Source organism: Lactuca serriola, chromosome 1 (genome assembly GCF_051521515.1).
Source record: "Lactuca serriola cultivar US96UC23 chromosome 1, Lser_US96UC23_V15, whole genome shotgun sequence".
Taxonomy (NCBI): domain Eukaryota; kingdom Viridiplantae; phylum Streptophyta; class Magnoliopsida; order Asterales; family Asteraceae; genus Lactuca; species Lactuca serriola.
The window spans coordinates 62,904,409-62,927,440 of record NC_136408.1 but is presented as its reverse complement, the minus strand read 5'-3'; the positions used below and the strand labels follow the sequence as shown (position 1 = coordinate 62,927,440).

The window sequence follows — 23,032 nt, the reverse complement described above, 5'->3', positions numbered from 1 at the left end:
AGTTCATCGCCCTGGGGAGCTCCGGTATTGTTCGTGAAGAAGAAAGATGGAAGTATGAGAATGTGCATCGATTACAGAGAGCTGAACAAGGCAACAATAAAGAATAGATATCCGTTGCTGAGGATTAATGACCTATTTGATCAATTACAAGGTTCGAGCTATTTCTCGAAGATCGATCTAAGGTCAGGATATCATCAGCTAAAGGTAAGAGAGCAAGATATCGAGAAGACTGCATTCAGAACTAGATATGGGTACTACGAGTTCTTGGTTATGTCGTTTGGACTAACCAATGCTCCAGCAGCGTTCATGGATTTGATGAATAGGGTTTGTAATCCTTTCCTTGATAAATCCGTGATAGTGTTCATAGACGACATTCTGATTTACTCGAAAAGCCAGGAGGAGCATGGCAGACACTTGCGAGAAGTGTTAGAAGTTTTGAAGCAGGAGAAGCTGTATGTAAGGTTCTCCAAATGTGATTTTTGGATTCGTGAAGTCCAATTCTTGGGTCACGTGGTCAACCAAGAAGGGATAATGGTTGATCCAGCGAAGATCGAAGCTGTGATGAAGTGGGAACAACCGAAAAGTCCCACGGAGATTCGAAGCTTTTTAGGATTAGCCGGATATTACCGAAGGTTTATCCAAGGCTTTTCTTCGATTGCTACTCCATTGACAGCTTTAACCCACAAAGGAGCTACTTATGCTTGGATTGATAAGCATAAAGAAGCATTCGAGAAGTTAAAGAAGAAGCTATGGGAGGCACCGATACTTTCTCTACCCGATGAAGTTGAAGACTTTGCTGTTTATAGCGATGCGTCTGGGGTTGGATTGGGTTGTGTTTTGACCCAAAGAGAAAAGGTGATAGCATATGCGTCTCGACAGCTGAAGGAGCATGAAAAGAATTACCTGACTCATGATTTGGAGTTGGCAGCGGTAGTTTTCGCTCTAAAAATATGGAGGCATTACCTCTATGGCACGAAGTGCAAACTTTTCACTAATCATAAGAGTCTCCAATATCTCTTTAATCAGAAAGAATTGAATATGAGGCAACGACGCTGGCTAGAGTTACTTACGGACTACGACTGTGAGATACTTTACCACCCCGGTAAAGCTAATGTTGTTGCTGATGCTGTCAGTCGGAAAGTCAATCTTGAAAGGAAAAGGCCAAGAGCGTTGAGAATTGAAGTTATCTCGACCATTGTGGAAAGTATAAAGAAAGCTCAAGAGGAAGCTTCTGAAAAGAATGACCGAAAGGAGGAACGTCTGGGCAAAACGTTGGTGTTCGGTGTAAACAGTCACGGACTGAAGGTGTTCCAAGATCGTATTTGGGTACCTAAGTCAGGAGGAATTAGGGATCTTCTGATGGAAGAAGCTCACAAGACCATGTACTCGATTCATCCCGGTAGCACTAAAATGTATAGGGACCTGAAACCCTACTACTGGTGGCTGACGATGAAGCTTGATGTTGCAAAGTATGTGGCTGAGTGTGTGACTTGTGCGAGAGTCAAGACACAACATCAGAAACCTTACGGGAGTTTAGAACCATTGCCTGTGCCTATGGGTAAGTGGGAAGACATTGCTATGGACTTTGTCACTAAACTGCCCAGAATAGAGAATGGTCACGATATGATTTGGGTGGTCGTTGATCGATTCACTAAGAGTGCGCATTTCATAGCAGCCAAGGAGAAATGGTCTATGGAAAAGCTTGCAAATTCTTACGTGAGGGAAATTGTGAGGCTTCACGGTGTTCCGTTAACGATTGTATCGGATCGTGATAGTCGTTTCACCTCAAGGTTTTGGAAAAGTCTACAAGAGGAATTGGGTACCAAGTTATGTTTAAGCACAGCTTACCATCCGCAGACTGATGGTCAGAGTGAAAGAACAATACAAACACTTGAAGATATGCTGAGAGCATGTACCTTGGAATTCCTAGGTAATTGGGATGAACATTTACCTTTGGTAGAATTTTCCTATAATAATAGTTTCCACTCGACCATAAAGATGGCACCTTATCAAGCTTTGTATGGACAGAAGTGTCGTACGCCGTCTTGTTGGCTTGAGGCTGGGGAAAAGCAGTTTATGGGACTGGAGATGGTTCATCAAACTGCTGAAAAGTTGAAAATAATTCGGGAAAGAATGTTAGCAGCTCAAGATCGTCAAAAGAGCTATGCTGCCAAGAAGCGAAGACCGATGACTTTTGAAATTGGAGATTCGGTTTTGCTTAAAGTCTCGCCGTGGAAGGGACTTATAGGATTTGGAAAAAGGGGAAAGTTGAGTCCAAGGTTTATTGGACCGTTTAAAGTTCTTCAGAGGATTGGGAACCAAGCTTACAAGCTCGAATTACCCGAGGAACTAAATGGAATTCACAACACTTTTCATGTGTGTTATTTGAGGAAGTTCACGGGAGAAGTTCCCGATATAATTCCAATTTTTGAATTGAGAATTGATGAGAACAAAAGGTTGATCGAAGAACCAGAGGCAATTGTTGACCTAAAGACTAAGAAGTTGCAACGCAAAATGGTTGGGTTAGTGCTTGTCCAATGGAAACACACGAATAGGCCGAATCTCACCTGGGAGACGGAGAGTGACATGTTGAGTCGCTACCCGCATTTGTTTGTTGATGTGTGATTCCGGGGACAGAATCATTCTAAGGTGGAGAGAATTGTAACGCCTGTGTTTCTGGGCTTGCCATTTTTAGCAATGTAATAGTCTAGGTTAACCTTTGTAACCCGTTTTGAAATAATAAGATTTTATTATTTAAGTATTATGTGTTTTCTGCTTAATTGCTTAATTATGTGGTTTGATTAATTAAGAATAAAAATAAGCGTCAAAATTAAAGTGTAAAATAAACTTAATATCTTTGATTAATGTTCTAGTAGTTGAAACGAGGTTTCCGAATATATATAGAACGCCCAAATCTGACTTCGTATGAGGAAGTTATGATTTATCGAAGTTTCGGCTTAGCGGTGTGCAGCCCGAAATACTCGATTTGAGATCGAGCGGTTTTTTAGCCGAAGAAATCTAAACGAGGATCGAAGGTCTCGTTGTTGGTATCAAAGCGATAAAAAGTTAGGCGAGAACGGACGTCAAACGAAGAAGTTATGAACTTATAACAAAGTTTTTCTGTCGCGGCCTATTAAAAATAAATAATAAAAATAAATTCGAAATTAGCCGACGGAGTCTAAACGAAAGTTGTAGAGCGTAGTCTCACCTTCGCATGGATATAAAGAACGTCGAAAACGGAGTTCGTATGAAGAAGATATGAATTTCCGAAGTTTATTAAATATTTTGTAATTAAATTTAATTGGAAATTCGGAAGCATTATCCGAGGACGAGTCACCGGTCTGATCCGAGGTACGCCCCGCGTACTCGTGTACGCCCCGCGTACTCCGAAGTGTCGACACTCGCAGCAAGTGGCTCGGATGACACATGCAATGACGATTTCGGAAGCAGTACGCGCCGCGTACTGCAGTACGCCCCGCGTACTCCGAGGCTCCAGCCTCCTATAAATAGGATCCGAAGGCAGCCGAGTCTTTTGTTCATTTTCTCTCTTCTCTCTCCTGTTTTGCATCGTTTTGCGTGCCAAAAATATCCCGAAGCCACGGTATCATTCTTGAGCCCCGAGGCAAGTCCCGAGATCCCGAAGATCCCGAGAAGTGCGGTTCCCGAGCCGAAGCTCTGCCCGCGAGAAGTTTGATTTTTGAAGAGATCTTCCAGATCTGCTGAGGATTACTACTTCTGCAAGTCGTAGTGCTGTCCAATCATCTTCTGATCAAGTGAGTGTATACTACCTTTCATAAACACGATAATAATACAAGTTTGGTTCGAGTGTATTAAGTATATTGTTGTTTATAAGTGTGAGTGTGTAGTTACCTTCTTCTAACACATAAATATTAAGTATTTTCTATAAAATACGTGCTATGTGTATAGTATATTGTTGTGTATATGTGTGAATGTGTATTCACTCTCTTCTATCTCATAGATATGATTTATTCTCTATGAGATATGTGTTATGTGTGTGTGTGCCTCATCTGTTATGCGGATTATGTGTTGATTAAAGCATGCTATACAGGTTTTCAAAACTATGTATAAAAATGTATATTTTATCTACTAATATGTTGGGTAGAACATGGGTAGATAGTTGGTGTGTAATAAACAGATGAGATGCCTCGTTGTTGTTTGATTTAGTCATCTAGCGGAGTTTAGATGACGACCATGGGCTATTCTAGACAGTCTTGTGGAAACATTAGCAGGTTCGCCACCTGTAGGTGTTAATGAACTTGGGTGTTCATTCGCTGTACTCCATGCCCCTCATGGTTGCCTTATTTGACTTATATTGCTGAGGTACCCCCGAAGCATGTGTTGTCGCCCCGATGAAATATTCTTAGACTAGGTCCCTTATGTTAGTTGTTTTAGTGACATAAAGTGAGAATAACGGGAATGGGTAATTGGGTTATTGTTGGTTGGTGGAAATTAAATATGATTATTTATTGTGGGTTGAAAACCCTATATGCTCACCAGGCTCCCAAGCCTGACCCACTCAGTTTTATTTGTATTACAGGAAGTGGTGCAAGGGCATGAGATGGATGATCCATCAAGTTGTTTTGTTTACAAGTCTGTATATGTATATATTTGTTGAATGACTTGTAATGTTATCGTTTATGCTTATTGGTCTGTATCGGAACATGACACCCCGAGTTTTGATTATATAATGAAAAATACATTTCTTTTATGAAATGCTTTGGTAAACATTGTTTTATCATGTTTTGTTTTTGGGAACAAATTCCGCAACTCTTTCAAATCAAAAGGATTTACTCTGAAAATATTTTAAAAGCATAAATGAAAAACGGTCTTTTCTGGCCAAGATTTTGGGGATGTCACAGTTGGTATCAGAGCATTAGTTTAAGCGAACTAGGAATTTGTAGGATTTCTAGACTTAAACTTAGAATGATAAGTGAAATTTTGAGATGTGTGTCTGTTGTGTTTTAGACGCAAGCACTAGTATATTTTAGGGAAGTTGCCTAAAATGCTTTATGTGCTAAATGTTATATGTTGCCATATATGATATTATTTGTTCGGATCTATGGTCTGTTGCCGACCGGATCTAGAAACCTTATGTGTGTAGGATTCTAAGCGTATGTCTACGGTATTAGAACTAGCATGTAAACGTTTCGGTGTGATAAGGAAGATTTGAATATCTATCATGATTGAGGATCTAATTTCACCTTATTCGGTGTGTAGATCAAAATGGTGAGAACAAGAAGTGGAGTTGGAAATGCTGATGAAAACAGAAATCAACCACTAGTGATTGAACAAGTACCTGTCGTAGCAGCAGCACCTGAGCCAATAACCATGGCTGGTGTGCAAATGATGATTCAGACGATGTTGGATCGTCAGATGGATGAAACTAGACGGTTGCTTCAACATAATCGTGGAGAACTGTCAATTCGTGTGGAGGAGCCTGAATTAAATGAAGGGTACTCGGAAGGTGGAAACTTCAGTGGGTCTATTGGTCAAGCCAACCCACCGATAGTTAGGCAAAACAACCATGATGGAAGGAATGATGGAATGGGATGCAGGTACAAGGACTTTCTAACTTGCAAACCATCGACCTTCAATGGAAAGGAGGATCCGATTGGGGTTATGGATTGGATCTCCGAAATGGAGTTAGCCTTTATGACTTGTGGCTGCAGAGGTAAGTTGCAAACTATCTATGCAGTGCGTCAATTCCGAGATGGAGCCGTTCGTTGGTGGAACACTCTAGGGAAGACGTTAAGCCCTAATGAGCCACTGCCATTGTCATGGGCAGAGTTCTTGGTGCAGTTCAGGCGCAAGTTCTGTTCGGCTCAAAATTTGTTGGAGTTGGAGAACAAGTTCCTGACATTGACGAAAGGCAGCATGTCAGTTGATGAATACACCAATAGCTTCACCGATAAGATGGAGTTTGCCTTGCGTATCGTCCCAGACGAGCTGACAAAGGGGGACCGGTATGCGAAGGGACTCCCATGGGAGTACGAGGTGCCAGTACGTCAGGCTCTTACTCTAGATGCAGCTATTTGGGCTGCCAAGTCTGTTGAGAACATGATAAAGGGAAGAACCACCGTCAAGGTTGAGGTTGGTGAGAAAAGGAAGCTTGAGGGAACATCTGGTTCCAGTAAGAAGAGCAAATTTTAGAAATCTGATTCGAAAAAGTTTGGAGGTAAAGGAGGCGAAGCGAAGTGGTGTGATAAGTGTAAGAAAAAGCACTTTGGGAAATGTAGTGAGGATGTGACCTGCTACAAGTGTGGAAAGATTGGACATTTTGCCAATGAATGTCCAAACAAAAAAAGGATGTGTTTTGGTTGTAATGAAGAGGGGCATATTTTGAAGGACTGTCCGAAGAAGAAGGAGGCAGCTAGGCCCAACATTCCACCAAAGCCGAAGGCGAGAGCCTTCCAGATGACACTCGAAGCTGCGAAAGATGAATCTGATTTCGCTTCATGTACCTTTCTCGTAAATGAATTACCTGCTCAAATTTTGTTTGATTCTGGAGCCAACTACTCCTTTATTTCGCATGAGTTTGGTAGAAAGCTAGCTTTGCCTGTTGATAGACTAGATGATGCTTTATTAGTCGAAGTAGCTAGTGGCAAGTTTGTACATGTTAGCCATCGTATGAAAGACATCTTAATCGAGCTTAATGGGAATAAATTTCACGAGGAATTATTGCCTATCGACCTTAATGGTTTCGACATCGTGTTGGGAATGGATTGGCTTAGCGCCAATGATGCCGAAATTTTATGCAAGAAGAAGATAGTTAAAGTAAACCCGCCTGGTAAGGATTCATTTATGGTGTATGGGGACAAACGCAGAGTAAATTCCGGAATCATTTCTCTAATGAAAGCCAGAAAGTGTTTGACGAAGGGATGTACATCATATTTAGCATTCATGATCGATGCTAAGAAGGAAAAGAAGGTGATGCAGAGTATTCCAGTGGTGTGTGATTATCCGGAAGTATTTCCCGAAGATCTTCCTGGATTGCCACCTGATAGACAAGTAGAGTTCAGAATAGACTTGTTACCAGGAACCACGCCAATAGCAAAAGCACCTTATTGATTAGCACCGACGGAGATGAAGGAGCTAATGATGCAACTTCAGGAGTTATCGGACAAAGGTTTCATTAGACCTAGTTCATCGCCCTGAGGAGCTCCGGTATTGTTCGTGAAGAAGAAAGATGGAAGTATGAGAATGTGCATCGATTACAGAGAGCTGAACAAGGCAACAATAAAGAATAGATATCCGTTGCTGAGGATTAATGACCTATTTGATCAATTGCAAGGTTCGAGCTATTTCTCGAAGATCGATCTAAGGTCAGGATATCATCAGCTAAAGGTAAGAGAGCAAGATATCGAGAAGACTGCATTCAGAACTAGATATGGGCACTACGAGTTCTTGGTTATGTCGTTTGGACTAACCAATGCTCCAGCAGCGTTCATGGATTTGATGAATAGGGTTTGTAATCCTTTCCTTGATAAATCTGTGATAGTGTTCATAGACGACATTCTGATTTACTCGAAAAGCCAGGAGGAGCATGGCAGACACTTGCGAGAAGTGTTAGAAGTTTTGAAGCAGGAGAAGCTATATGTAAGGTTCTCCAAATGTGATTTTTGGATTCGTTAAGTCCAATTCTTGGGTCACATGGTCAACCAAGAAGGGATAATGGTTGATCCAGCGAAGATCGAAGCTGTGATGAAGTGGGAACAACCGAAAAGTCCCACGGAGATTCGAAGCTTTTTAGGATTAGCCGGATATTACCGAAGGTTTATCCAAGGCTTTTCTTCGATTGCTACTCCATTGACAGCTTTAACCCACAAAGGAGCTACTTATGCTTGGAGTGATAAGCATAAAGAAGCATTCGAGAAGTTAAAGAAGAAGCTATGGGAGGCACCGATACTTTCTCTACCTGATGAAGTTGAAGACTTTGCTGTTTATAGCGATGCGTCTGGGGTTGGATTGGGTTGTGTTTTGACCCAAAGAGAAAAGGTGATAGCATATGCGTCTCGACAGCTGAAGGAGCATGAAAAGAATTACCTGACTCATGATTTGGAGTTGGCAGCGGTAGTTTTCGCTCTGAAAATATGGAGGCATTAACTCTATGGCACGAAGTGCAAACTTTTCACTGATCATAAGAGTCTCCAATATCTCTTTAATCAGAAAGAATTGAATATGAGGCAACGACGCTGGCTAGAATTACTTAAGGACTACGACTGTGAGATACTTTACCACCCCGGTAAAGCTAATGTTGTTGCTGATGCTGTCAGTCGAAAAGTCAATCTTGAAAGGAAAAGGCCAATAGGGTTGAGAATTGAAGTTATCTCGACCATTGTGGAAAGTATAAAGAAAGCTCAAGAGGAAGCTTCTGAAAAGAATGACCGAAAGGAGGAACGTCTGGGCAAAACGTTGGTGTTCGGTGTAAACAGTCACGGACTGAAGGTGTTCCAAGATCGTATTTGGGTACCTAAGTCAGAAGGAATTAGGGATCTTCAGATGGAAGAAGCTCACAAGACCATGTACTCGATTCATCCCGGTAGCACTAAAATGTATAGGGACCTGAAACCCTACTACTGGTGGCCGACGATGAAGCTTGATGTTGCAAAGTATGTGGCTGAGTGTGTGACTTGTGCGAGAGTCAAGACACAACATCAGAAACCTTACGGGAGTTTAGAACCATTGCCTGTGCCTATGGGTAAGTGGGAAGACATTGCTATGGACTTTGTCACTAAACTGCCCAGAACAGAGAATGGTCACGATATGATTTGGGTGGTCGTTGATCGATTCACTAAGAGTGCGCATTTCATAGCAGCCAAGGAGAAATGGTCTATGGAAAAGCTTGCAAATTCTTACGTGAGGGAAATTGTGAGGCTTCACGGTGTTCCGTTAACGATTGTATCGGATCGTGATAGTCGTTTCACCTCAAGGTTTTGGAAAAGTCTACAAGAGGAATTGGGTACCAAGTTATGTTTAAGCACAGCTTACCATCCGCAGACTGATGGTCAGAGTGAAAGAACAATACAAACACTTGAAGATATGCTGAGAGCATGTACCTTGGAATTCCTAGGTAATTGGGATGAACATTTACCTTTGGTAGAATTTTCCTATAATAATAGTTTCCACTCGACCATAAAGATGGCACCTTATCAAGCTTTGTATGGACAGAAGTGTCGTACGCCGTCTTGTTGGCTTGAGGCTGGGGAAAAGCAGTTTATGGGACCGTAGATGGTTCATCAAACTGCTGAAAAGTTGAAAATAATTCGGGAAAGAATGTTAGCAGCTCAAGATCGTCAAAAGAGCTATGCTGCCAAGAAGCGAAGACCGATGACTTTTGAAATTGGAGATTCGGTTTTGCTTAAAGTCTCGCCGTGGAAGGGACTTATAGGATTTGGAAAAAGGGGAAAGTTGAGTCCAAGGTTTATTGAACCGTTTAAATTTCTTCAGAGGATTGGGAACCAAGCTTACAAGCTCGAATTACCCGAGGAACTGAATGGAATTCACAACACTTTTCATGTGTGTTATTTGAGGAAGTTCACGGGAGAAGTTCCCGATATAATTCCAATTTTTGAATTGAGAATTAATGAGAACAAAAGGTTGATCGAAGAACCAGAGGCAATTGTTGACCTAAAGACTAAGAAGTTGCAACGCAAAATGGTTGGGTTAGTGCTTGTCCAATGGAAACACACGAATAGGCCGAATCTCACCTGGGAGACGGAGAGTGACATGTTGAGTCGCTACCCGCATTTGTTTGTTGATGTGTGATTCCGGGGACGGAATCATTCTAAGGTGGAGAGAATTGTAACGCCTGTGTTTCCGGGCTTGCCATTTTTAGCAATGTAATAGTCTAGGTTAACCTTTGTAACCCGTTTTGAAATAATAAGATTTTATTATTTGAGTATTATGTGTTTTCTGCTTAATTGCTTAATTATGTGGTTTGATTAATTAAGAATAAAAATAAGCGTCAAAATTAAAGTGTAAAATAAACTTAATATCTTTGAATAATGTTCTAGTAGTTGAAACGAGGTTTCCGAATATATATAGAACGCCCAAATCTGACTTCGTATGAGGAAGTTATGATTTATCGAAGTTTCGGCTTAGCGGTGTGCAGCCCGAAATACTCGATTTGAGATCGAGCGGTTTTTTAGCCGAAGAAATCTAAACGAGGATCGAAGGTCTCGTTGTTGGTATCAAAGCGATAAAAAGTTAGGCGAGAACGGACGTCAAACGAAGAAGTTATGAATTTATAACAAAGTTTTTCTGTCGCGGCCTATTAAAAATAAATAATAAAAATAAAATCGAAATTAGCCGACGGAGTCTAAACGAAAGTTGTAGAGCGTAGTCTCACCTTCGCATGGATATAAAGAACGTCGAAAACGGAGTTCGTATGAAGAAGATATGAATTTCCAAAGTTTATTAAATATTTTGTAATTAAATTTAATTGGAAATTCGGAAGCATTATCCGAGGACGAGTCACCGGTCTGATCCGAGGTACGCCCCGCGTACTCCGAAGTGTCGACACTCGCAGCAAGTGGATCAGATGACACATGCAATGACGATTTCGGAAGCAGTACGCGCCGCGTACTGTAGTACGCCCCGCGTACTCCGAGGCTCCAGCCTCCTATAAATAGGATCCGAAGGCAGCCGAGTCTTTTGTTCATTTTCTCTCTTCTCTCTCCTGTTTTGCATCGTTTTGCGTGCCAGAAATATCCTGAAGCCACGGTATCATTCTTGAGCCCCGAGGCAAGTCCCGAGATCCCGAAGATCCCGAGAAGTGCGGTTCCCGAGCCGAAGCTCTGCCCGCGAGAAGTTTGATTTTTGAAGAGATCTTCCAGATCTGCTGAGGATTACTACTTCTGCAAGTCGTAGTGCTGTCCGATCATCTTCTGATCAAGTGAGTGTATACTACCTTTCATAAACACGATAATAATACAAGTTTGGTTCGAGTGTATTAAGTATATTGTTGTTTATAAGTGTGAGTGTGTAGTTACCTTCTTCTAACACATAAATATTAAGTATTTTCTATAAAATACATGCTATGTGTATAGTATATTGTTGTGTATATGTGTGAATGTGTATTCACTCTCTTTTATCTCATAGATATGATTTATTCTCTATGAGATATGTGTTATGTGTGTGTGTGCCTCATCTGTTATGCGGATTATGTGTTGATTAAAGCATGCTATACAGGTTTTCAAAACTATGTATAAAAATGTATATTTTATCTACTAATATGTTGGGTAGAACATGGGTAGATAGTTGGTGTGTAATAAACAGATGAGAGGCCTCGTTGTTGTTTGATTTAGTCATCTAGCGGAGTTTAGATGACGACCATGGGCTATTCTAGACAGTCTTGTGGAAACATTAGCAGGTTCGGCACCTGTAGGTGTTAATGAACTTGGGTGTTCATTCGCTGTACTCCATCCCCCTCATGGTTTCCTTATTTTACTTATATTGCTGAGGTACCCCCGAAGCATGTGTTGTCGCCCCGATGAAATATTCTTAGACTAGGTCCCTTATGTTAGTTTTTTTAGGGACATAAAGTGAGAATAACGGGAATGGGTAATTGGGTTATTGTTGGTTGGTGGAAATTAAATATGATTATTTATTGTGGGTTGAAAACCCTATATGCTCACCAGGCTCCCAAGCCTGACCCACTCAGTTTTATTTGTATTACAGGAAGTGGCGCAAGGGCATGAGATGGATGATCCATCAAGTTGTTTTGTTTACAAGTCTGTATATGTATATATTTGTTGAATGACTTGTAATGTTATCGTTTATGCTTATTGGTCTGTATCGGAACATGACACCCCGAGTTTTGATTATATAATGAAAAATACATTTCTTTTATGAAATGCTTTGGTAAACATTGTTTTATCATGTTTTGTTTTTGGGAACAAATTTCGCAACTCTTTCAAATCAAAAGGATTTACTCTGAAAATATTTTAAAATCATAAATGAAAAACGGTCTTTTCTGGCCGAGATTTTGGGGATGTCACAAAGCTCCTCACCCTAGAGAGCTCAGGTCTTATTCTTCGAGAAGATAAACAGATTGTTTCGTAAGTCCATCGAATTTAGAGACCTCGACAAGATTTCCATTAGAAATCATTACCCACTGCCTCGCATAGGTGAGTCGGTTGACCAACAACAAGGAACTATTTACCTTTCAGAAATAGACCTGAGATCCGAATATCACCGGTTACGAGTGTTAGTGAAGGATTTCCCGAGGACAATCTTCCAAACTCGATGCGGACGCTATGAGTCTGTAGTGATACCCCTCGGATAAGACCAATACGCCCGTAGTATCCATAAACTTAATAGATAGGGTACGCCATCCTTACTTGGATCAGTTAGTCATTGTCCTTGTAAACAACTTACTTATCTACTCACATAGTAAGCGAGGGCAAAGAAACATCCACAACTTAACCTACCCCGTGAACTCAGTAACGTATGTTTTACCCTCCACGTCTCAAACTTGAAAAAGTATCCGTACAACGAGACTCTTGTAATGCCACTCGACGAGATCGGGTCCAACGAGAGCCTCACCTTCGTGGAAGAACCATGGTGACCATGGACCGAGAGGTCATGCGAACGAATCAGAGACACTTCCCATTAGTGAACATTCGCTGGAATGCCAACCGAGGACCTGAATTCACTTGGGAGCGCGGGAATCAATCGATTTGGAAGTATCCCGACTTCTTGGCTCGATTATTCACACCTACTTCCTTACCTAAATTCTAAATTTGGGACGAAATTCCTTCTAATGGGGGGATCATGTGACAACCCGAAATTTCTATTATGTACAACAATTCAATTCAATAGAAGTCAAAACAGTTTCTGCTAACATTCAAGCTTTTTGGAATAAGTTTGAGTCTTTGTAAGTTAGTACTTCGAGAGATTTTAGGAGAGAGGATGCCCTAGGGTTTATTGTACAACAATAGAGTTCCATAAACTTCAATAGTTTGGAGTTTACGTCCTAAATGGGAATTGGACCGTAAACCCTAGGGACTATAAAATCCTCTCAAGTAGCATCCGACTTTTCCACCTAGATCTTCAACTTCTAAGTGTTTCTAGCCTTATTAAGTTGATTGATGTGTGTGAAGCGAACTAGTTTTAAACCTACTTTTAATTATCAAATAACACACAAAAGCCAGTGAACCTATCAATTGTGGTATAGTTCAAGCAAGTAGGGTATCGAACACAGGGAACGGCAAATTAAATACTAAAAACTAATTTATCTATTTTAACTAATAAGTAGGGGTTTTCTCTAGTTTTACAAGACTAGAAACTTACTAATGATTACTTGTTAAGCTAGAAAACAAAGACTTTGACTAGATTCAATAACGGAGAAGTACTTCTATTTAGTTCAACTTAATTGATCCTATGGTTGATTTCAAGGTAAAAGTGCAATGGATTAATTCTTTTGCTAGTTGCCGATTCAATTGATTAGTTCCGTATTCACTTCATTAATCCTTAGCAAATAAATCAATTTAAACAATGGCCAGTTGTCTATTTCAATTAAATTTACTAGATATAATATTCGGGTTAAGTTAGACTTGCAATAGCTAATTAATTTATCTTTTAATTAACTTCTTGTTTAATGGTCATCTCACAAGCTTGCACATAAATTTACTTGATTTTCTTATTAATCCTAGTTTCATGTTCACTACACTAGACATATGACAAAAAGTGTTCACTAAGCATATGAGATTGATAATTAATAGATGTTCATGCTAATTAATTATCTCCCTATTAACAGAAAATCAATTATCATTCACACACAAGGTTCTTTAGCAAGCTAAAATAACTAAATTAACCAACATAGAATTAATCCTACCAAGAATCAAACCATATTACCAATTTCGTATCCCCAAATAGAAGTTTAAAGAATTTAGTTCATAACTAAGGTAAATAACAGCAAACAAATAAGTTCAAGTTGCTTAATCATGTTGACAAAACAAAAGAAATAAGTAGAATGGTGGAATTATGCCTTAATTACTCCCGGAATTGGATTCTAGCTTCCTTGGTCGACTTCTAGGGTTCTTCTGGCTTCTTATTCGCAGCTAAGCACTTCTGAAACTTCCCAGAACTCTCCCCTCTCGATCTGTGGAATTATCTTTAAATAAGCGGTCCGACTCGTCGAGTCAAGTGGTGACTCGTCGAGTCCCTCTCACATTCTCCGTATTGCGATAACTATCTGGGATCCCGAGTCATTATCCTTCTGATTCCTCGACCGGACTCGTCGAGTAGCTATCTGACTAGACGAGTAGAAGCCTTTTTTGGGTGTTTTTTCCTTCTTCATTCCACTCTCGAGCTCCTAACCGCTTCTCTTGCTTCCTTTTGCTCCCGAGCTTCATCTTTGGACTGAAAAACATAATTTAACACTTTTAAGTACCTTTTGTCCATAATATGCGATAATTTAGCTAATATATGAATAAAAACTATACTAAATACACACTAAATATGCACATATCAAAATACCCCACACTTGTCTTTTGCTTGCCCTCAAGCAAAACTGAATTTTAACACATTAGAATTATGTATAACAGCTCCAATCTAACCCAGCCATTATGCCAAGACCGCAACACATGCATTTGTGTCTAAAATTTTTCCTAAAGAACCCCCCATATTCCAAATACTCACAATCCTCATAAACATTCACCAACTCACCCCGAACTATGCTCATTTTATGCAACCCTCCGAATCCATCCGCAGAAAACCTCCTAACCTCAAGGTATTTTTTAATTGAGCAACCCAAGCATACATATTCTAGAAAATTACAATTTTTCGATACCACGATGGAATTCTTTGAATTCTTCACTTCCTTGATAATTTGATCTTTGATGTCTTTGAATTCATCACCTTGTTGTTTGATTTTTGGTATCTTCAACTTTTTTGGATTTCTTGGAATTTTGATCTTTTGATCTTCACTTTAATTGCTCCAAAATTCATACAATTTCTTGTAATTCTCTTTTTTTTTTACATGTACCTCACTTTTTTTTCACTCAAATTCCTACATGCTTAAGCAGGGGCGCTCAATCTCAACCTTTATTGGCTAATGATAAAAATCTTCCTGGATACATTTCAGGTTTAGGCTGCTAAACATATTGCATCCCTCAGGCTCAGCAAGATTGTGTTTTTGTCTCATGATTTCACTGGAATAAGGAAGCCACAAATGCACTAGAACGTATATAGGCTCAACTAAACATTTGGGTTTTCATGCAATTATTAACACAATTCTAATATGGAATCCTAATTTTTACCAAAATTTTCTAATTAAGTCCTAGGTAATACTTTTGGTATGCAAATTTTTTTTAAAATTGACTATTATGTAACCAACCCCTACCCCACACTTATGTGATGCAATGCCCTCATTGCATATGATGCATAAAAACATAAAAAGAAACTAAAGAGGGAATTGGAACAAACTCCCCTGGGATAGCAGTCGATAAGCTGATCACTTCCATTTTAAGCTCCAACTTCAATCAACTTTAGACATGGTAACATCTCATCCATGCCTTGGGTGTCAAAACTCGTGTGGGTCGCTCCAAAAACGCGGAAATCAATGTAAGATCTTCAAGAATGGAAATGTAAGTATAAATGAGCAAGTGGGACCAATAGCAGAATCAAATCATCAGTCCATCGGTATAAAAAGTGAACGACTCGTCGAGTCTTATAGTGGACTCGTCGAGTACCAGCGCGCCTTCTCAGAATATGTAGAAATACTAGGCGACTCGTCGAGTCAGCTTAGTGCACTCGTCAAGTAGGCCACTGAACGAAAAAAACTTGGTATTTTGCAACCGTTTTAGCTTCTAAAAACTTCTTTAACCCTTCCTCATGTTTAGACTCAATTGCTCATACCCCTAGGACCGGACTCGACACTTTTGACGTTAAAAACCCGCTTCCTTGAGTCGCTCTCACTCTAGAAAACATCCATGCTTTACATCTCTAAACCATCCTAAGCAAGCAATCATAATTCAATCCTGAAAAATAACTGAAGCAAACAACCATTAAACATAATAAAATCTCAAAGCATACACACCAAACAAAAAAATAAAACAAAACAAAAATTAAAAGTGTTTGATTAAAAACACAAAAACATCAGAATCAATCTTCATCCTCCTCATCATCATTAGCGGCTCCACTTCCCCCGGCTCCGCTTCGTCTCGCAACAATCCTCTCATCCCAAGATGGAATGAATGGGTAATTCCCTCCATCAATATGTGGAATATTGAAGTGGTCAAAAAGTCGTATGTGGGATTGGTTGCTAAAGTTCAGCCCCCTCGCCAATTGATCCTGCATCCGCCTCATCTCTACATTGTACCAATCCATTGGTACGTCTTCATTCTCGACCGGAATCACTGGCGGTTCGTCCTCCACATCCCGTTCTCTTCTTGATCTCACCCTCCTTCCCGGTGCTTCGGGACCAACTACGGGGTCATCATTTGGAATGGCATAATGGCCACCACCATAGTCTTCAATTATCCGTGCTCTTCGGAAAAGAATGGGATTAAACGGAGGCGTCGGGATCAATGTCATGAAGTTCCAGGCACCGCGGTTCATCAACCCGAATGAATTAGCCAATCGAGTGACAAACATTCCTCCATTGATACGGGAGGTTTTGCGATCTTTGACCGCACCCTCCGAAAGGTATGAAGCAATACACCAAGGGATGTTGCAAAAGACGTCGGGTGTTATTATGCTCCATAAGTAGAAAACGTCAAGGTTGGAGACCTTGTCATCGTCTTTCCTTTGGTTGATGGTGGAGGAAATAAGGCGGTGAATGAGGCGGTGAGTCGGGGATTGGATGCTCCCTTCTTGTGCAGACTTTGGGATGTAAACTTTATTTCCTATGGTATTCCACCAACCCGTGCTTGTAACTCCATCGGGAAATGCCATATGAGTGTTTGCCAAGAAGGCCTGAAAGATGTTTGTTGACACCAAGGGTTGATCATAGATCCCTAGTCGGCAGGCAAGATCCACCACCGAGCATTGACGATACTCGCCCCCAAGACAAAAAGTAAAGCTCGCCGGGTGAAAGACATCCACTCCCCCGGTGAAAGACACCATGGAGAAAAACTCCAAGCAAAGCTCTAAATACACCGGTTCTTGTATGCGGAAGACCCGGCTCCACCCGTCACACACCATAGTTTCGCCTTCATGTTGGAACTCCTTCAAAAGGTAAGGAGCTAGTTCTTCTTCATAGCTAACACTTTGCAGCCATTCCCAATCAATTCTGTTCGGCACATACACCTCCTTCTTCTTAATGTCGGAGAGCTTCTTCTTCCACTTTCTCATCGTTGAAGCGGATTCAATTTGCGGGAAGTTTAGCCATGGAAACTCCCCTTGGCTACCACTTGATGATTGTCCTCTTCTGAACATGATTTCTGCAAAATACACACACAAAACCCAGAAAACACAGAATATAGTTAAAAAAAATATCTCCTGTCTGTAACTCGACTGGACTCGTCGAGTCCAGGCCCGACTCGGCGAGTCGCGCAACCTGCACGAGTCGGTCGACGGGTCGCATAAAATTGGACCATATAACTTGTAATTTCTGTCAAGGGTTTTGTTCAGGGACTTCCTACTAAGTAATAAGGCCAAAATAAACGTTCAAAACAACAATATTTATGAAAAATCGAAACCCTAGAATTTCATTACTTTTTAAAAACGAGTTTTTCATGCAATTTCTACCTTGGATAGCCTTATAATCATGCTCTTAACATAAAATAGGAAGAAATTTGATACCTTTTTGGATTGTGCTTGAGAATTTTGGAAGAACTTGAAGAACTTGATGAATGCTTGAGAGAGAGAAGTTGCAAAAACGGCCCGGCGAGTGTGGTGTGGAAACTGAATTTTAGGGTTAAAACCCTATTTACCAGATGTAAAAGTAATTTCGAAGTTATTATTTTTTTCTGTAAATAAAACAGACTCGTCGAGTCAGGGTCAGACTCGGCGAGTCTAGTCGCACAGTCAAAGATTTTCTGGAATCCATGTGGACTCGTCGAGTCGTGGTCAGACTCGGCGAGTCATTTAAAAATTTGCATATTTTTCAAAATTTTTCTGTTTATTATGAATCATTTCACCCCACACTTAGGCTAGGCACACTCTCAAGCAGACATGTCCGATGATTTGGAAGATTAAAATTGTGAAACGAAACAAAACTAAAAAAAAAAACTAAAGAGAAAAAGAAAGCAAACTCTAACGACGGGTTGCCTCCCGCCAAGCACTTCTTTTTAAGGAGTCATTAGCTAGACTCCTTCCCATTTACGTTTTGTCATCTTCAAGCATCGGGAATGTACGCCTCTCTTTTTGTGGTTTATACTTGGTCTTGTAGGCGTGAATCTTTTTCTTGTAAGCCCTCTTCAATTCGTCTCTTCTCCTTTTCATTGCCGCATCTTCAGCTGCTTGGGCTTCCCTTTTTCTCTTTTTCTTCTTTACCCTCTTCTTTTTCACCAACTCTTGAACCTCCTTCTCTTTAAATTTAATAACTTCATATTTCATAATGGTCCGTGCTCTAGGTTTAGTGGTGAATTGGTGATCAGCTTCCTCCATGCTTCCCTTATTGTCTTCATCCTCTTTTGTGCTCAACTCCTCTCCAAATGGCATTGTATCAAGGCATGCCACCTCGGTGTGTTGGACCTCCATTCCTTTTACTTCTTCTGCCGATTGTTCTTCCAAAGAATTAAAAATAGTAACTGCACCCAGGGTATGTGAAGAACTATCAACAAACAAATCTGCTTTGGTCAAGTTTTTATCCAAATCGACTGGACTCATCGAGTCCATTATGACGACTCGGCGAGTCGGATCGGGTTCCATCAATCCTGGAGTGTTTTCCGAGTTGGCTCCTTCCAGTAGCTTTTCTAGCTCCTCCAAGTCTTTGTTAGCATCTTCAACCCCTTCAGAGTGTAGTGTGAATTTACTTGGGTCTTCTTTTAATAAAATTTCAAGCTCTTTTTGTAATACCTCATCATCCAATTGGATAAATGAGAGTTCTTCTCTCTTTTCTTCTTCTTGCTTGACTTCTGGAATAGCTTTAAACATCACCGACTCATCACCCACTCTTAATGTCAATGTAGACTCACATATGTCAATTAGGGCACACGCGGTGTTTAAGAATGATCTTCCCAAAATAATTGGTATTTCGGGGTCTTCTTCCATTTCCACCACCACGAAGTCTACTGGAAAAATAAACTTGTCCACTTTGATAAGGAGATTTTCACAAATGCCTTGTGGATTAATTATTGTTTTGTTTGCCAAATGGATTCTCATATTTACCGGCCTTGGTGCTGGTAAATTTAGCTTCTTAAAGAATGAGTAGGGCATCAAATTAATGCTTGCACCTGAATCAGCCAATGCTCGTGTAGAAACTTCATTACCAAATTGGCACGGAATTACTATGTTACCCGGATCACCCTTCTTCTCAGGCAGCTCACTCATCAATATCTCCGCGACTTCAGCCAAATCCTTCCTAGCAGCAAAAAGTCCTTTAAGCAAGTTAAAGTATTTAGGAGTTTGGAGCATTGTTTCCACAAATGGCATATTGACTTGTAAAGCTTTAACATGCTCCATGAAGGTTCTATAGGCTTGAACTTTTTCTGCAGGCATGGCTCTGGTTGGGTATGGCAAAGGAGGATTGTATGGCTTTAGAAAACTGGCAGTATCTTCATTCCCGACTGGACTCGTCGAGTCCATGAGAGTGACTCGGCGAGTCTGGTCGGGTTTTTCTGGTTCTGGTTTTTCTTCCTTTTCTGCCTTCTTCTTGGAGACCCTTAGTGCTTCTGTAAATTTTTCTTTACCGCTGGAGGTTATTACGCTCACGTTCTCCAATCTTGGATTGGGCTCGGTGTTGCTCGGAAGTTGACCCGGTCTTCTTTCATTCACTTGATGTGAAAGCTGTCCCAGCTGTTTCTCAATGTTGAGAATGGAAGCTTGCTGATTCCTCAACATGTTTCTGGTTTCTTGCATTGCTACATCGTGATCATTATGTCTTTTCTCGGATGCGGTTATGAACCTTGTGAGTATATCTTCTAAATTTGCTTTCTTTTCCGCCACCGGCTCTTCCTTTTGATAGAATCCCCTCTCTCTCTGTTTGTATTTCTCCTCCTTAGCCTTTTTATACTCTTCGTATGGGAGCCATTCCTTCTGTGGTTTCCTCCAGTCTTCATCGTATCTATCACTACTGGAATAAAATACTTGAGCCTTTTTATTTCCATTCTCGTCTCGATCACATTCCTTGGTAAGATGGGGGCCGCCACAATTTTCGCATCCTACCCTAATAGCATGGATCGTTTGATCCATTTTCGTCATTCTTCGGTCTAGGCTATCGAGTTTAGCTATTACCGCTGCCATGCCATCGTTCATCGAGTTTACTGCTCCACGACTCACTTCATTCCTCGGATTGTGGTATTCTCTAGAATGCTTAGAGAATTCTTCAATTAATTCCTTTATTTCCGGAGGTGGCTTTCGGGTGAGCGGGCCTTGTGAATCGAGTAGTTGCCTTGTGGTGACATTAACTCCATCATAAAAGATGGAGACCTCTTGTTGGCTATTAAGATCATGGTGTGGGCAATTTCTAAGTAAGCTCTTGTACCTTTCCCATGCTTCATAAAGAGATTCTCCGGGTTGTTGCTCGAAGTTGGCAATGGCTTTCTTTAGCTTGGCTATCTTGGAAGGTGGGCAGAAATGGTCAATGAACTCTTCTTTCATCTTGGCCCATGTGGTGACCGATCCGGGAGGGAGTGATTTCAACCAATCTGTTGCAGCGCCTTTAAACGTGACAGGAAGCATTCGAAGAAGCTGGGTCTCGCGTGGAACATTAGGCACGTTGACGTAGTCGGCCACATCATTTACTTCGTCCAAATGCTTGTAAGCGTCTTCATGATCTCTCCCGTAAAAAGGGATCTCCTTGAGTTGAGCGAGAATATGGCCCTTTAGCTCAAACATAGCGGTTGCGGGAATTGCGGGTTGCACAAGTCCCGGCCCGGTGTCATCACGCATCCTTTTCTTCCACTCCCCCATGGGGACTTCATCGATGTTAGCCATAGTGATAGCTAACTCTTCTTCGGAATCGGTTTCGTGCTCGGAAATATGCTCTTTTTCTTCCTCGGTCTCGTACTCGATATCTTCGTGAATTGGTTCTTCAATTGTTAATGAGGCACTGGATGCTCCTGATTTGCTGCCTTTCTTCTTTCTGAAAACGGATTTCAAGTTCTTGAGTGGTGAGTTCTTTGAAGTTGCGGTTTCTCCTACGGCTTTTCCCTTGCTTCTCTTTAGTGCGGATTCCGGGTCTTCCAAAGGTGGTACTAGAGGTGTGTCCGATCCTCGGGTCATGAAACAGCTGAAAAAAAAACGAAACAAAAGAAACGAAACGCGTAAAAGGAATAAAAACGAAATAATAACTAGGGACTAAAACAGCGATGGACTCGCCGAGTCTGCTCGAATGCACTCAGCGAGTTCAAGGCCAAAACAGAAAAGAAAATTTTCTAATTATTCTAAAAAGGGAATTTTATTAAAACTAAATCTACTTACTGATTTGCTTTGTAAATAACTTTGTGTAAGATAAATCCAACACAAAGGATCGATTAAACTAGATTTTACTATTAATTTTAGAACCGTTCCCCGGCAACGGCGCCAAAAACTTGATGTGTGAAGCGAACTAGTTTTAAACCTACTTTTAATTATCAAATAACACACAAAAGGCAGTGAACCTATCAATTGTGGTAGAGTTCAAGCAAGTAGGGTATCGAACACAGGGAACGGCAAATTAAATACTAAAAACTAATTTATCTATTTTAACTAATAAGTAGGGGTTTTCTCTAGTTTTACAAGACTAGAAACTTACTAATGATTACTTGTTAAGCTAGAAAACAAAGACTTTGACTAGATTCAATAACGGAGAAGTACTTCTATTTAGTTCAACTTAATTGATCCTATGGTTGATTTCAAGGTAAAAGTGCAATGGATTAATTCTTTTGCTAGTTGCCGATTCAATTGATTAGTTCCGTATTCACTTCATTAATCCTTAGCAAATAAATCAATTTAAACAATGGCCAGTTGTCTATTTCAATTAAATTTACTAGATATAATATTCGGGTTAAGTTAGACTTGCAATAGCTAATTAATTTATCTTTTAATTAACTTCTTGTTTAATGGTCATCTCACAAGCTTGCACATAAATTTACTTGATTTTCTTATTAATCCTAGTTTCATGTTCACTACACTAGACATATGACAAAAAGTGTTCACTAAGCATATGAGATTGATAATTAATAGATGTTCATGCTAATTAATTATCTCCCTATTAACAGAAAATCAATTATCATTCACACACAAGGTTCTTTAGCAAGCTAAAATAACTAAATTAACCAACATAGAATTAATCCTACCAAGAATCAAACCATATTACCAATTTCGTATCCCCAAATAGAAGTTTAAAGAATTTAGTTCATAACTAAGGTAAATAACAGCAAACAAATAAGTTCAAGTTGCTTAATCATGTTGACAAAACAAAAGAAATAAGTAGAATGGTGGAATTATGCCTTAATTACTCCCGGAATTGGATTCTAGCTTCCTTGGTCGACTTCTAGGGTTCTTCTGGCTTCTTATTCGCAGCTAAGCACTTCTGAAACTTCCCAGAACTCTCCCCTCTCGATCTGTGGAATTATCTTTAAATAAGCGGTCCGACTCGTCGAGTCAAGTGGTGACTCGTCGAGTCCCTCTCACATTCTCCGTATTACGATAACTATCTGGGATCCCGAGTCATTATCCTTCTGATTCCTCGACCGGACTCGTCGAGTAGCTATCTGACTCGACGAGTAGAAGCCTTTTTTGGGTGTTTTTTCCTTCTTCATTCCACTCTCGAGCTCCTAACCGCTTCTCTTGCTTCCTTTTGCTCCCGAGCTTCATCTTTGGACTGAAAAACATAATTTAACACTTTTAAGTACCTTTTGTCCATAATATGCGATAATTTAGCTAATATATGAATAAAAACTATACTAAATACACACTA

At 40.4% G+C, this 23,032-nt stretch overlaps 1 non-coding gene across 1 annotated transcript; it reads left to right on the top strand.

Moving 5' to 3' along the window:
* Positions 1 to 20,575: 20,575 nt before the first annotated feature.
* On the top strand, positions 20,576 to 20,682 carry LOC145080807 (small nucleolar RNA R71). Its single transcript, XR_013695390.1, has one exon. It is a non-coding gene; the product is annotated as a small nucleolar RNA R71 (small nucleolar RNA).
* Positions 20,683 to 23,032: the final 2,350 nt, after the last annotated feature.